A 17,001-nucleotide genomic window follows, 5' to 3' on the forward strand; every position below is an offset into this window, starting at 1 on the left:
CCACATGTCTTGCACTAAAGTGGAAACTTTCATTTTTATGCTCTCTATCCATGTTATCTCCCTTGGCCAACGCAACCAATCAAATATATCTGCTCCAAATCTTCAGGGAATAATTTAAACTAACTTTTTATTACAAAATTGCACTCAAGTTTCACTCTAATATCAATTAACATTGTTAAGACTTTTAAATAGGGAAACCTCTTAATTAAAACTTGACAATACTAAATCATTATATCCAGTGTATTCCGTCCATATAAAACTATGATCAGGGTTTAGGGAGGAAAGAACGGTGGCAACTTATACCCATAAAAGAGAGCACGGCCAAAGAGTCCCCCGGCCCGACTCGAGAAAGAATAAGATAAAATTATGCAACTAATGGGATCGAGTGCGGTTGAAGCTAACTCTGCAAGTCTGCATCTTTAAATGCCAAGTCTTTGATAATACTAAATATTACTCTTTATTTATCCCTATCAATGTACTTATATTGTGTATGTTCACGTCATTTTATTGTCCATCCATTGCATTTTGCGATTGTTTAGTGTTTTAATATCTGTCTCCGTCTAGAGGAATCATGTTCTAAGGGCCTAAAGATACATGGCTTGCATTTCAACAAAAGATGAAACATTAAGAAGTAAAACAAGCTAGAAGAAGCTCAAACCCGCGTGGGTATCCATAGTATCACACCTCCACCAAGGCAGTGGCTTAGAGTTAAAAAGACCAGGTCAAGTTTCCCGATACCTGATTAGTTATATTCTCTTAAGAACCGATTGGGTATCTAAATGTCTGAACTAAATATTCCTGTTAGTTTGAATATGTCAAGTCTACAAAATTTGTACATAATACCAAATTAGGTATCATGACCTGCTAGGAGATTTTTTTGTTTTGTTCAAATAAAACTAGTAATTGGAAAAACTAGTAAATGTAACAAATTTAAATGTTCAAATAACAACCATTAACATAATAATAGGAGCAACAAATCCTAATTTTTCACATATAAATAAACTTGAAATAATTAAAATTTATGAAAAATTATCTCAAATTGTAGATTTTGTGAATCGCAGTAACAATCCAAAATTATACTTAATTTTGGGTCACAATGAAGGGGAAGAAGAGTTATTTTAAAAAAAGTTCAAGGAGTGAGGAAGACAAATTACTAAAGTTTGATGCCTTCATGGAATTTTAAAAAATGGTTACTTAAGAGTTATTTTAACAATTTTTGGTTATTAATGTTACTGAAACATAAGCAAACAAGTTTGATTCTACGCATTGGAAAAATATTAAAAAAGCTACTACTCGCGTTTCTTAAAAACACATTACTACCTTATAAAATATCCCTTGTAAGAAACTTATAGTGAATTATGAAAATGTGATATAAGTATTTTGTAAAGGGAGATAAAGAATTGTGAGAATGATATTAAAACAAAAGTTTAAATGTGTGGTTGAAATCTAAAAAAGGTGATAAGATCCATTTATAAATAAAGAAATAATGTAAAATAAGTAGAACAACTCAAACACAAATTGTTGAAAGAGAAGATCTCTTTGAGAGATACGTCTATTTGGTCCGGTCCAATATGTTATTAGAAAAAAAATTAAACTTAAAAACAAACACGCGCTTTTTAACCTATTTTAACCTATTCGAGCTGTTGTTTTATCCTTTAAAAATGGCCGGTATTTTAATGTATTTGGAGTTGGAGTTTTAACCTGTTAAGTTGTTAATTTATGAAGTTGGTATTTTAAAATATTAAAGTTAGTATTTTAACTTGTTAAAGTTGGTATATTAACCTATTTAAGTTGGTGTTTTATACTGCTTAATTTGGTATTTTAACTTATTTAAGTTGGTGTTTTAACATATTGAAGTTGGGTTGGTATTTTAAGTTGATATTTAACCTATTTGGAGTGGTGTTTTAACATATTAAAGTTGGTGTTTTAACCAATTAAAGTTGCTATTTTAATCAATTAAAGTTGATATTTTAATCTATTTAAGTTGGTGTATTTTGACTTATTTAAGTTTGGTGTTTTAACCTATTAAAGTTGGTATTTTAACCTTTAAAGTTGGGGTTGGTATTTTTAACCTTTAAAGTTGAAGTTTTACTGTTTTAACCTGTTGAAGTTGATATTTTAACATGTTGAAGTTGGTATTTTAAAGTTGATGTTTTATCCAACTATAATAGGTTAAAACACCAACTTCAATAGATTAATATACGAACTCCTCTAGGTTAAAGAACTTCAATATGTTAAAATACCAACTTTAATAATTTAACAACTTAACAAGTTAACATTGGCGGATCTAGATTTTAGATTTCCATGGGACACCAACAAAATATAAACACATATTTAGTCATAGCAAAATCAATTCACATTTCAAATTATGCTAATCACAAAAATCAAGTCACTATTTTCATACTATATACTTGTCTTCTTCTTCATCTACAAATTCAAGTAGAGCTCAACCATATTCATGAACTATTTTCTAAGGAAAACAAGACATTAATATACAACGTTATAAAAATTTTGATAGGATGCAAACAGAAACACAATTATTAATAGGGGATTTCAAGTCTGAATTTTGGAATTTAATTTTTTTAAATGCATCATGGTGCACGTGCTAAGGGGTGCCTCCAAAAATTGATCCCCTGCATGTTAAAACATCTATTTTAAATACCATCTTTAATATCTTAAGATACCAACTCGAATAGTTAAAATATTAACTTCACTAGGTTAATAGGTTAAAAGAGGTTAAAAATTACGTGTTTTTTTTTTGGTTTTTCTTTTTTGTTTCAAATTCTAAAATGTTAGTGAGCAAGTTTTAAGAAATGGTCTATCAAAAGACTAGCTGCAACTCAAAATGAAAATTAATGCAAATTAAAGATAACGAAAAGAGTATATTTAATTATTTATACATGAGAAATGTCAACAAAATTGAGTGGAAGAGAGAGTAATTAAGAGAGATGTCAGTACCAAAAAGAAGACAAAATATATAGATCCAAAATTACATGTGATTTTGTAATGGGCCCTTTCGCAAACATTTTTGTGATAAAGTATGTCTTGGGTTTAGGTTGACACCATCCAATCATTCCAGCCCATACTTAATGATATTCTAAAACAGTTCTTTCCAAACCTGTCTTCTTTCTAAATCAATTGCATCAACTGATTGACATTAGTAGTTTCAAATAACAAGTCACATCACATTTTAGCATGCCAAATAGTTTAAATGCTTACCATTTCAGTTTCACAATACTTTTATCAAGCTTCAAGGACAAACACCAATACTTCCTTTTTTATTTCAAGGATTAATTTGTTTTTTTTTTTTTTTGGTTTTGTGAATCTTATTTTCGTTTGATGACTTTTGGAACTTTGCTCTTGCATTGTCAATTGTCATTCAATTTGTAACCTTCACGTGCTATATACCTATTAGCTAATAGTACGTGGACAAAAACATTAGTAATGGCCGATTAGATAAGAGTAATAGGTTAAGATTATGGTCATGGTTATCAACTTAATATCTTGTATAAAGTCAGAATCTGAGGAAAGAGGTAGCAATCGTACCATTCTCCTACCATGTCGACAGAGAGGAGAAAAGGAATATGTGCAATCATTTTAACCTAGGTAAGAGTAATAAACCTCTCAAAATGATCGAAATTATTTTCTATCGAGTAATAAACCTTAAATCGAGTCATTTTCAGACTAATCATTAACCAGAATTATTTAATTCGGTAAACAAAATTTCTAACAAGACCTCCTAGTGTATAGTGGAGCAAGTAGGGTAGAAAGAATTTACCATCATTTTTGTATTGAAGGTAAATATTTAAAGAGAAAATAAAAGTCAAACTATACAAATATAGATAAATTTAAAAGGGTATGAAAGTTAAAAAATATAATGATATAAGGATGATAAAGAAAAGGAGAGATAATAAAAATATAATGATATAAGAGATAAATGCCACTATTTTAATATTCTAATGCTGTGTAATAGATTTAGTGACATTTATTAGACCATTTAGCAGCATGATAAAAAAGGATACTAAAACTTTTTGGGATATAAAATCTAGTGACATTTCTCACAAATGTCACTATATACTATAGTAACAATTACATGAAGTATATCACTAAAGGTCAAATAAAATGTCACTAAATTACTTTATTGTGGAACTTAAAATAAAAACAAAAAATTATTACACTAAAATATGAATCGTTGACATTTAATTAATGTTATTAAATCTTATGTCACAAAAAGTTAATTTTGTTGTAGTGCTTCCTTATCATTTAACAATTAAAAAATTAAAATTTTTGAACTTTTTAAACAAAATTTTAAAAAAATTTGTAACGAATTTACACAACAATATAATGAAAGTTTACATAAAAAAGTTTACACGACATTCTTTAAACAATTATTTTTGTAACAATGCCCGTGGTACTTTTTGAGGCTGCAGTAGTCCGTCCAAGTGACGAGAGTGTGGCAGCAAATTTGGTGGTCGTAATTCATGCTGAAGTCTAATTTTGTGGTCATTAGCAATGCAATAGATATATAAATACTTTTATCTTTATTGCTAGTAATGTGTATTTTATAATTTTATGTTACTAAGTGTTAAAATATACTTATTAATTTACAAAATAAATTAAACTAAATTAGTTAATATTTTTTTATAATTTTATGTAAATAATATATTAATATAATAAAATTGAAAGTATTTTTTACAAATTTATATTATAATTTTTTGTAAATAATAAGATAAATCTAGTTTAAGGAGAATATCGTACAATGACTAATGTTGTATCAAAGGTAACTTTAGTAGTTAGATTACTGCAATATAAGAGTTTGGTGTAAACTGTAGAGTACTTAAAACTAGTTACTTTACATTGTCACAATTTATCCGCTATTTACATTGATAAGAATCCATTCTATGTTTAAAAAAAAGAATCTAGTCTATGTTTCAAAAAAAAAAAGAATTCAAACTATCATAATAGGACAAAATACAGAAAAATGAATTGTCATTTTACCAGGATAAAGGTAATGGAAGGTCTTCGACTACAACTATTCTATCTCCCCACCAAATATCAACTAGCAAACATATTCATGAAAATTTTACCGTCTATTCAATTTAAATAATCCCTAGATTTGAGAGTGTGTTAAAATAGACACTTAAAATTTATAACAAATTCCAATAACAATAGTAACAATAACAACAACAGTCTACTTCAGTAGCAATTAGAAGAGGACTTTACCAAAAACACTAATATATTGAGGGGAGTATAAAAGGCCAAATGTAGAGTTAAATGGGGAGGTTTTCCTCCAACAGATCTACTTGAGAGAAATAGAGCTAGAAGGGAACACCACAACTGAAGGACAACTTAGTTAATGATAATTAGAGATGACAATTCAGTCCGAATCCGCCCCTGATTCAATCCGATTCGAGTACGAGAAAAATAGTATCCGACTTTGAATCCAATTATATATACTTCGAGTCCAAATTAGAGATGGACCGGAGTTGGATCTCATAAAAATTCGATTCTTTGACCCGACCCTAACTCTGACTTGACCCAGCTCCGACTTTACCTGATCTAAGGTAGCAAAAAAATTATATTAAAAGGCTAAGAGTCCAACTCTTATGCGTGCTATTCATAAAATAGTCATATTATGGTCAAGATACTCAAAGCAAAAAAAAAAATAGATATTAAGGTCCATGGATATAGTTGATTGGGAGGCCTAAGGACCAATTTAGCCTTTTTGTGGAGTATTTTTAGAATGGTGTAGAATTGGCAGAATCATACGATTTTAGATGCAATTCTACGATTTTAACAATTCTATTTGCGATTATAGATTTTGAAAGATATATTTTCGTTTTTAAGTTGTATTTAAAATACTACTCTATTAGTTTTTTATGTTTGTAAATCATTTGTATAATATTGATAAGACTAAATCTTGATAATAATCTGAACTCCATCGGAGGTCTGAGAGATCAAGTCAGAACAAAGTTAGAGTATGCATAATCCTATACCACGTAAAGGTGGACTGAAAAACATAATTCGAGTTTTATCTGGAGCAAAGTCGGAGTATGGATAATCCAAGCCGAGTTCGACCCATTGCCATTCCTATTGATAATTGTTTAGTGATGATACACATTTAGCGATTTATTGACTGGTTAGTTTAATTTATATCAATTTTAAATTAATTAAAATTAGTAAAAATGTAACTGGCTATATCTAAGGTTTTTAAATTTTGAATTTTGATATTAAATATATTTGAATATATCATCAGTTATTTGTTATTTATAATGAGTAGAAATTATTGTTGCAAGTTTCTCAAGTGAAGAATTATTTTAACAATTTTGAATTTGAATTATCCTTAGAAACTTGGCTGAAATACGTTTGTTTAGAATTTAAGGTATTTAAAGAAGTCAACAACTCAATCGGAGAAGTGGCGACAACTACACAACACCATTCAGCTATCTCCATTTTTAAGCTTGTAAATCATCTAAAGAGAATTTGTGCATAAAAGTATTATTCAATCGTGTTATTAGATTGAATTGTAATTCAGTTAAGGCTACATTTTATTATTATTATTATTATTATTATTATTATTATTATTATTATTATTATTATTATTATTACATTTGGAGTGTAGATCAAGAAACTTTATATTTAAAGTTAACAAAATTAAAATCACATCTTTTTTGTTTTAAGGTAATTAGTTTAGTAATTGTAGGTCTAAGTTAAGTTAATACTGATGATCATTGAATTTGAATCTGAGTCTGGTGGTTTGTTGTGCCACTAAATCACTAGAAAAATAAGTTTAACTTCTTCTTAAGTTACTTTGAGTGATGAGTGTAACTTTTTTTCGATTGTGTAATAAACTCATAAGTGAAATGAAATAATAAAGAGGTGTAATGTTGAAATCTTAGGAGTTGGATAACTCTAAAGCGAGATTAATTAACTACTTTAATTCTAAATTGTCTAACTTAGAACCGTTGACGTACATATTTATTTAGATTCCTGACAAACAATTTGATAAAAAGTCATACTCTATACAACCCTCCTTCTAGAGTTTTAACCCATAGTTTCATCGATAATTCTTTATTTCAATTTATTTATTGCTATAGGTTTCTTCTCAAGCTAAGTCAAGCCTCCCCCCCCCCTCCAAATTTCATTAAGGACATTGTACAATAGTATAAGTGATTATTCCTTTCCAAAAACAACTAATTTTGGAATGGAGCTTGAGAAAGAATGCTCATACTAAGAATCTAACTTAGATAGTTAATATACAAAAATCATTTAACAATGTGTACAACCATTTGCTTTTAATTGCCACACCTACCGATTGTCAAGTACTAGTGACATTTTTGCTTATCTTTATGCAAAATACCATTTTTACTAAGTACCATAACTTTACATATGAATTTGATTGTTTGAAAACTACCTCTCATCCTATTTTCCATTTTTAATTAATACTATTATCAAATTTCTTGTCTCATTCAATAAAGACAGAAAATTTTTATGTATGCAACATGGTATAAACATTTACAAAGAGTGATTAATTCACGTGACAAGCTCTTGGAAGATGGAGATTGCTAAGTAAGAGACATTGGTAATACGAGTCAACAATATTAGGATTAAATGTATATTTAAGATTGACTTTTTTTTGTTTTTTTTTTTTGAAAAAAAATAATTTATTTTAAAGTTTAAGTCATTTATTAATTATAGTTGTAAAGTTTAATATTTTGATTTAGCAACCATATATTAAAAATGCAACAATTATAACAATATCACCGAATTCCCGTCATTGGTGTTTGAAATGATCTGGTCTGACTTTCCTTATTTAGTTTGGACATCACAAGCAACTCAACTCACTTAACCCAAGTTAAGTCATCTTCTTCCTATCACGTTCTCACCTCCATTCTTTTCCCAACCTTCAAGCTATAACAATGACAACTTTACTCTTCTCATTCTTTTTCAATCTTGATCCCATCAACCTCTCGTTATTTGTTTTCCTTCCAAAATCAAAATTCCAATAAGTTTTGTGAATTAAAAGTCAGATTTTAATTTGCAAATTATTCTAATTTGAAATTTGATATGTTGTTGATTTTTTCTCAATTTAATTTTAATATTATGCGTGAATCCTTTTGTTGTCTTCTCTTTTTCTGTCTACTTTATTTACAAATTCTAATTTTCTTTGTCAATGACAGGTAATACATAATAAGATAAACATTAATAGTATCAGAATTTTGTGTATAGAGAAGAGTTTCAAGCCCGGTGGCTACATGTTTGCCAATTAAATTAACCAAAATGTGATAAAAGAGGGTAATTATAGTGAGGGTGTGTTAGACATAATTAGCTTTATATTTTCTTATTTTCTTTATGTCTAGTATATATACTCATACTCTCTTGTTATTTTATTTTTTTGATTTTTAATTGAAATAAAAAAAAGGAGGTCAATTCTTTTCTGTTTTCTCTCATTGCTTCTTCTCCTTCTTCCCCTCTTTCTTTCTCTACTGTCTTTGAACTTCATCAATCAAAATCAACATGGTATCAGAGCATTGCTGAATCCTTATCAATATCCTCTCATATCATACGCATGCATCATCTCTAATCATTTTTCTGTGTCTTCTTTTGCTTCGATCTGATTCAACTGCTCACTCACAATGACGAATCAAGATTCTGGTTCTCAAGATTCTGGTTCGAGTTCTCTTGATCATTCAGATCCTCTTTTCTTTCATCCTGCAGATCACCCTGGATCATTATTAGTTTCGAAACCTTTTGATGGTTCGAATTTTGGTTCTTGGAAGAAATCAATGTCAATAGCTTTGTCGGCAAAGAACAAATTGATTTTTATCAATTCGAATTCTCAGCCTAGTATAACTGATTTCAAATATAGTCAATGGAGGAGATGCAATGATATGGTCACATCATGGATTTTAAATGTCTTATCTCAAGAAATAGCTGAAAGTGTTCTTTATTCAGATTCAGCTCATGATATCTGGAAAGAACTTGAAGACCGTTATGGTCAAGCAAGTGGTGCCAAGCTTTTTCAATTGGAGAAGGATATTCGATTATCAGACCAAGGCACTAATGATATTGCTGGTTATTTTACTAAATTGAAGAGCTTTATATTCCTCAATTTAAGTATAACCTACTTTCAATAAGCAAATTATGTAAAGAGCCTTTTTCTTACGCCATTTTCACTGATTCTAAGTGTTATTTTCAGGGCCCTTCAATGAAGAGGCCTCTGGAACTTGGTGATATTCATTCAGGGCTATATTTGCTACAACATTTTCCTGCTTCTCAAGCTCAAACACAATACGAATCTTCTACATCTGATGCAAAGAAATGTCACAGAGTTCATGCTCAGTCTAACAAAGCTTGTAATCTAGCTGATTTTTCTTATACAAATAAATGTACTCCTAGCACTTCTCAACTGCTTAATATACATAAATCAGTTGATAATTCTCTATTTTCCTCTTTTGTACATGAAACTTTGTGTAATTCTGTTAGAAATAATGAAAATGGTCATATTTGGCACCAAAGATTAGGTCACTTGCCCTTATACAAACTCAAACAATTTTCCTTTTTTCCTGATAATTCTATTGATACTATTAGTAGCTGTGATGTTTGTCCAAAGGCTAGACAACACAGGCTGCCTTTCCCTCTCAGTCAAACACAGTCTTCCCATCTTTTTGATCTTATTCATGTTGATGTTTGGGGGCCTTACCATACGCCTACTCATGGAGGTTATCATTACTTTCTTACCATAGTTGAGGATTTTAGTAGAGCCACTTGGACTCATCTTCTTAAAACCAAAAGTAATGCCTTTCCTCTTCTTCAGACCTTCACTGAAATGATCTCCACGCAGTTTAATACCAAAATAAAAGTCTTTAGGACTGATAACGCTCTTGAGCTAGGATCTAGTAGAAAAGCCACTGCTTTTTTTCAAACTAAGGGCATCCTTCATCAGACTAGTGTCAGAGATACTCCTCAACAAAATGGAGTCGTTGAAAGAAAACATCGCCATCTGCTGGAAACAGCTAGGGCTCTCTTCATTCAATCTAAGCTACCTATCATTTTTTGGGGTGACTTTATTCTTACAGCTACCTATCTTATTAATAGATTTCCTATGAAAATTCTTCACAATAAATCACCTTTTGAAATTCTATTTGGTCATTCCCCATCTTACTCTCACCTTAGGTCTTTTGGTTGTTTATGTTATGCATCCACTCTTAAACAAGGTCGTGATAAATTTCAACCAAGAGCTTCACCTTGTATTTTTCTAGGTTATCCTTTAGGAAAGAAAGCTTATAAACTTTATAATCTTGATAATCACAAGATTCAGATGTCTAGAGATGTTGTTTTTCAAGAAACAACATTTCCCTCACTAAAACACACAAGTTCTTTTCATCCCTTCTCTACACAAACACCATTTGACTGTAGTTACACTTCTTCCCCATCTAGTCAGTCTATTCCTCTTATTTCTTCTACCAGTCACTCATCATCTTCATCTACTCCTCATTCTGCACCTCATACACACTCTTTTTCACCTCCTGTTCTCACCCCTGCTCCTCTTATCAGGAGGTCTGTTAGACCTACACACCAACCTGCCTACTTAAATGATTTTGTTTGCAATCATGTTGTCCTGAATTCATCTCCTTTTGACATTGCTTGTATTCATGATTGTCCTCACACATTAACCTCATTGTTTTCTATTCCAAATCATATTTGTTGTTTCACCATTTCATCTCCTAGTCAGCAGTTGCTTAACTCTACTAATAATATACAAGAACCTGCAAGTTATGAAGAGGCTGCTACTATACCTACTTGGCAAGACGCTATGCAACAAGAGCTCTCTGCCCTTGAAGCCAATGACACATGGGAAGAAGTTGTATTACCACAGGGCAAAAGGCCAATTTCCAGTAAATGGGTTTACAAAATCAAAAGGCACGCAAATGGTACTGTGGAAAGGTATAAAGGTAGATTGGTTATCAAAGGTTGCACTCAAAAAGATGGAATTGATTATACTGAAACGTTCTCTCCAGTAGTGAAGATGACAACCATAAGGAGTCTTATTGCTACCGCAGTTAAGATGTATTGGCCTATGCATCAGTTAGATGTTAATAATGCCTTTTTACATGGGGATTTGAATGAAGATATATACATGAAACCACCTCCTGGTTTAATTCAATCTGATCCAACTAACGTTCTGAAGTTAAAGAAATCCTTGTATGGCCTTAAACAAGCATCCAGACAGTGGCATGCTAAACTCTCTACAGCACTAAGATCAAGGGGCTATATTCAGTCCAAGAATGACTATTCCCTTTTTTACAAGACTATGGGCAAAAGTATCATATTTGTAGCTGTCTATGTGGATGACATTTTACTCACTAGAAATCATCTAGAGGAGATGGATGCTTTGAAAACATTCTTGCATTCCACATTCAAGATCAAGGATTTGGGTCCTTTACATTACTTCCTTAGTATAGAATTCTTACAGGGATCTCATGGTGTAATCATGACAAAAAGAAAATTTGTAGAAGAATTATTGAAGGAATTTGATCATCTGCATGCTACACCTGCACATTGCCCTTTGGAAACCAATCTGAAATTAAGACCTGACTTTGGCACACCTATCCCAGTTCCTAGTCTTTATAGGAAATTGGTTGGCAAGTTAAACTACTTAACAAATGCAAGGCCTGATCTTGCTTATGCAGTACAATTCTTAAGCCAATTCATGCAGGATCCAAGAGAACCTCACTGGCAAGCAGCCCTGCATACATTGAGATATTTGAGCAAAGATTATACTAAAGGTATTTATCTCAATGCATCTACTGATTTAACTCTTGAAGCCTATTGTGACTCAGATTGGGCTTCCTGTCCCAACACTAGGAAATCTGTCAGTAGCTATTTCATCCTTCTAGGTGGTAGTCCCATTTCATGGAAGAGTAAAAAGCAAGCTACAGTCTCTTTAAGTTCAGCAGAGGCTGAATACAGATCAATGCGCAGGGTTACAGCAGAACTTGCTTGGCTTATAAGATTGTTACATGAATTCACAATACCTGCAATTGTTCCTGTACCTCTCAAATGTGATAGTCAGGCTGCTATCTACATTGCCAAGAACCCAGTCTATCACGAACGCACTAAACATATTGATCTTGATTGTCACTTTGTGAGAGAAAAGCTGCAAGATGGTTTGATTAGTTTGCAATATCCCCACTCAACACCAATTGGCAGATGTCTTCACCAAGAGTCTTTCAGGGCCTGCTCATCACACCTTGATTTCCAAGTTGGGGATGTTAACACCCTCCAACTTGCGCGGGGGGGGGGGGGGGGGGGGGGGGGGGTGTTAGACATAATTAGCTTTATATTTTCTTATTTTCTTTATGTCTAGTATATATACTCATACTCTCTTGTTATTTTATTTTTTTGATTTTTAATTGAAATAAAAAAAAGGAGGTCAATTCTTTTCTGTTTTCTCTCATTGCTTCTTCTCTTTCTTCCCCTCTTTCTTTCTCTGCTGTCTTTGAACTTCATCAATCAAAATCAACAGGGTGCTATGGTAATTGAACCATAATGACAGAGCACTAACAACTTTTCCTTAAAAAAAGTCGGGAGTAAAAAAACTTTCCCAAATTCTTGTGAAAAACAGTATCTTTAAAGATTATAGTTAATTGGACTAGCCTAAAAAGAAAAAATATAGAGTTAATTTTTTAATAGGCATTAAAAATATTGTAAGTAGATATTTAGAATATTGTTAAAACTTAAGTACTTAATTGGTGGGTATTAAGTATAGTGTAAGTAGGCATTAAATATACTGTAAGTAAGCATTAAGAATTTGATATGTAGGCTAGTTAGTTAAGTTTCTTGGTAGGCAGTAAGAATATTGTAAAAAGACATTTTAAGTACTTTTTCGGTGAACATTCAATATATTATAAGTAGGTATTAAAGATACAATAAGTGGACATTAAAATTTAATGAGTTGGGCATGACAGAAGTGTCTCGAAAAGACGATCTCTCAAAAAAATGGTCTCTCAGTAGACCGGACGAAAAAATTTGGTTAAAATATAAAAAAGTAAACACATGGTCACTATGTTGAATTTCTGATTCCCTTACTTAATCTAGGAAAATTCTTAAATTCAATATTCGTCACTAATAAAGCAATAATTTTTTTTATGATCTTTACTTCGGTATTAAAATTGAATGTTATAAAATATTTAAATTTACCTTTATCCCTTAAAATACTTATTATTATATTAAAATTTTATTAAGAAAAATATTGTAAATCTAATCTTTTTTGATTCTTTGATTTGCAGAATAATCACATGCTGAAAACATGTTTACCTTGTAAGAATCTAAGAACCAATCATATTGCTGCATATGATAATACCTATAAGATTATCATTTACTATTTTACAATAAAATTATTAAATTGTATAATTTTTATTATTTTATTGAATTTTTAAATATCTCCATATGAGAGTTTGGGTCCATAATTTTAATTCATTGTAAAATTGATTTGTTGTTGGCGAAAATCATTAGTGTCAATGGAGATATCAATCTCGCATGCATCTACAAAAAGTTCTATCAGATTTAATTTTAAATGAATACTACAAGGGATAGAAAAAATGTTTAACTCGTTAAAAGTTATATTAAACAATAATGTGAAAGATGGTATACAAAAATATGAAGTATATCATTTACAATGATCATAATTTTATAATTTAGATTGTTTTTGATCTTAAATTTAATGTATTTGATTGTTGTTAATTTTTATGTAGATGTTGTATTATTCCCTATCAAAGAATTAATTCAAATTTAATAATTTATTTTCATATAAACTTGTATTATTATTGATCCTAAAAATCATATTTAAGATTTGAGTTATATCCAAAATTTCCACTTCAAATGAGTCATGACATGAGAATATGATGTGGAACTCTCTAGTCTTAAGCCTTTTTTTAATAAATTACTTTAGATTTTCCATTAGCTAGTTAGCTGCATAAATCTTATCACATCTTAATTTGTCCATTAATTGCTACAATGTAAAATTATAGTTGTCATACTGTATAAGTGCATGATAATATCTTATCCTACTACTTACATTATTGAATTAAGATTTTATTAAGAAAAATATTGTAAATCTTTTTTTTTTTATTTGCAGAATGATCACATTTGTTGAAAACATGTTTACCACGATATAATCTAGGAAAAATTATCTAGAATAATCTAATCTTTTTATGATTTTTCTACAGTAATCCCACATATTAATTAACCATAAATAATCCCAACTTTAAGGGGTATTTGTCTAGAGTAAATTTCGGTAACCAGATGACCTGCTATAATAGGTAATTCATGAAAAAAATAAACTGAAAATTAATTTAAAATTAGTAGAAAAATATTCAAAATTTACATAAAAAATTCTTAATAATAAAAAATCATAAATTTTTTTTAAACATTTTTTTCGACATTTTATTTTAATTTATCTTTTTTTAAATAAATAAAACTTGTTATAGCAAGTCATCTAGTCACCGGGTTTACTCTAGGAAAATACCCCTCAAAATTGGGATTATTTATGGTTAATCAATAGGCGGGATTATTGTAGGAAAATCATGAATAGGTTGGATTATTCTAGGTAATTTTTCCTATAATCTAAGAACCAAAAATATTGCTAATGAGTAACCGGATATGCTGGGAGCTACATATATATACTGAGAACAAATACATAATTAATAGAAAAATTATCAATGGTACCCCCTGAGTTTTGGCAATTTATTAATAGTACCCCTAAGTTTTTTTTATTATTAATGGTATCCTTGTACTATTGAGCGTTTTACAACCGTAACCTTTTTAAACTTTTTCCGTTAAAACTCATCCAAAACCGTTAACTTTTTTTCTTTTTCTATTATTTTTCAATTAAAAATATAAAAGAAAGTTAATGATTTTGAACGATTTTGGATGGAAAAAGTTAAAAAAGGTTACAGTTGTAAAACGTTCAGTAATACAAGGGTACCATTGATTATAAAAAAAACTTAAGGGTACTATTTATAAAGTGTCAAAAACTCAGAGGTATCATTGATAATTTCTTTAATTAATAAAGATGAGATTTTTATAAAAAATAATCAGAATGGGAGAATATTTAAAGCCGATAAGTGAAAACTTGGATTATTTTTCGACAATTTTCATTTTCATATAAACTTGTATAATTATTGATCACAAAAATCATATTTAGAATAAGTATATGAGACTGTACGTATAGTGCTGCATGATAATATCTTATCCTAATACTGCTCCAAATAAGATATATGAATACACTAGTTCGAGTAGTAGTACTAGTTGATCCGACAAGATGAGTAAAATTAGGGTTCTTGAGATGGTTGATGACAAAAGATTTAGCAAAAACAGTGAAGCAAAAGGCAGGGGCCATGCAATATATTTTGGTAATAATGTTTTTGTACACAAAATATTCGTATTCCAATATTTATTACCAGACTTTACGTAGCGTAGTCGGCAGGCCAATTCTTCTACTTCCTCCAACTCATTTTCTATTTTCTTTTCCAAAAACGAATCTCTCCCCCCTTTTCTATTCCCCAAAATCTGGAATTTATAGAAATTTCATTTTTACCAATATAGAATTATTATTATTATTATTATTATTATTATTATTATTATTATTATTATTATTAATATTATTATTATATCGATTCATAAAATTAATATATAACGTTATGCTTTCATGCTTGCTTATTGTTGCATGTATAAAATTTGGTTTCTTTTTTGAGTTCTTTTTGACACAGTATATACATGTGATGTGATGAGTATTTAAAAATAACTGATGAAAATGAATTTTATATATATCGAATTGTAAATATTGTAATATTTTTAGAGTATCTATCTAATAATAAGTTTAATTAATGATAATGAAATCATATATATATATATATATATATATATATATATATATATATATATATATATATATATATATATATATATATATATATATATATATATATATATATATATATATATATACACTAAGTTCAATAAATTTGAATAAAAACAAAATTGTTACAACATTTGAGAGCTTTGATAAATTAAACGGTGAATTAAACATCAAAATGGTGAATCAAATATTTGAGAGTATAAATGTAATAACCCAACTTACTGTTGACTGAGAACAAGGTCATCATGGGATTTATTTCCCAAGAAACTTAAATCACACTTTCAAAACTTGAGCAAAGGAGTCACCAGTTCTTTAACGTAACTAACTCAGCTAATTTTGAAACCAAACATTTAACTAAAAGACAAAGTAATCATAAAAGTCACTCTATAAGTTCAATATAACCAGTACAACCAAGTCTAATATGCATTTATCAAAAACCTAATACAATACTACACTTCTCACTTACTCAGCTCAATATAACATCTCTGTAACTCTAATCATCACTGCTAACCCATCATTCCCGACCGGTTCCGATCTGCAAACAAATTAAAAGATGGAAACAACAGGGGTCAAGTTTAACTGAACGAGAAGTAACAATCCAAAATAACAAAACACACAATTCAAATCATAGGTTTAAAAGCAACATCAGTTTTCTAGATCTATGTGCGCACAGGGAGTCTAGTTGAGAGGAACATTCATAGCTCTAAGGCTATGTTACTCTCGGGTGAGGCTAGTCAATATTTGAATGACAATTCACCTCAAAACAGGGGAATAGGAGACAATGTCCCACCACTCCGTCAATGACCAGCTCGTAAGCCCCATTCATTGACCATATCAATATCAACATAATCATTCATACAAATTTATCTCAACAATATAAATTACACAAACTTTAATAAAACAATTTTAGAAACTGTAGTCTGACTAGACCCTTTTTAAGGGAACGCTATTACTCACCGACAATGTCGCTTCAAGGAGTCAAGTTTGATTTGCAGCTATCAAGTAGAAGGGTTTCCTTGATAATATCGTCTCCTGAAGTACAACAAAATCACCAAGAGCGTTCGATACAACTAATCTAA

Source organism: Amaranthus tricolor, chromosome 5 (assembly GCF_026212465.1).
Source record: "Amaranthus tricolor cultivar Red isolate AtriRed21 chromosome 5, ASM2621246v1, whole genome shotgun sequence".
NCBI classification, from domain to species: Eukaryota; Viridiplantae; Streptophyta; class Magnoliopsida; order Caryophyllales; family Amaranthaceae; genus Amaranthus; species Amaranthus tricolor.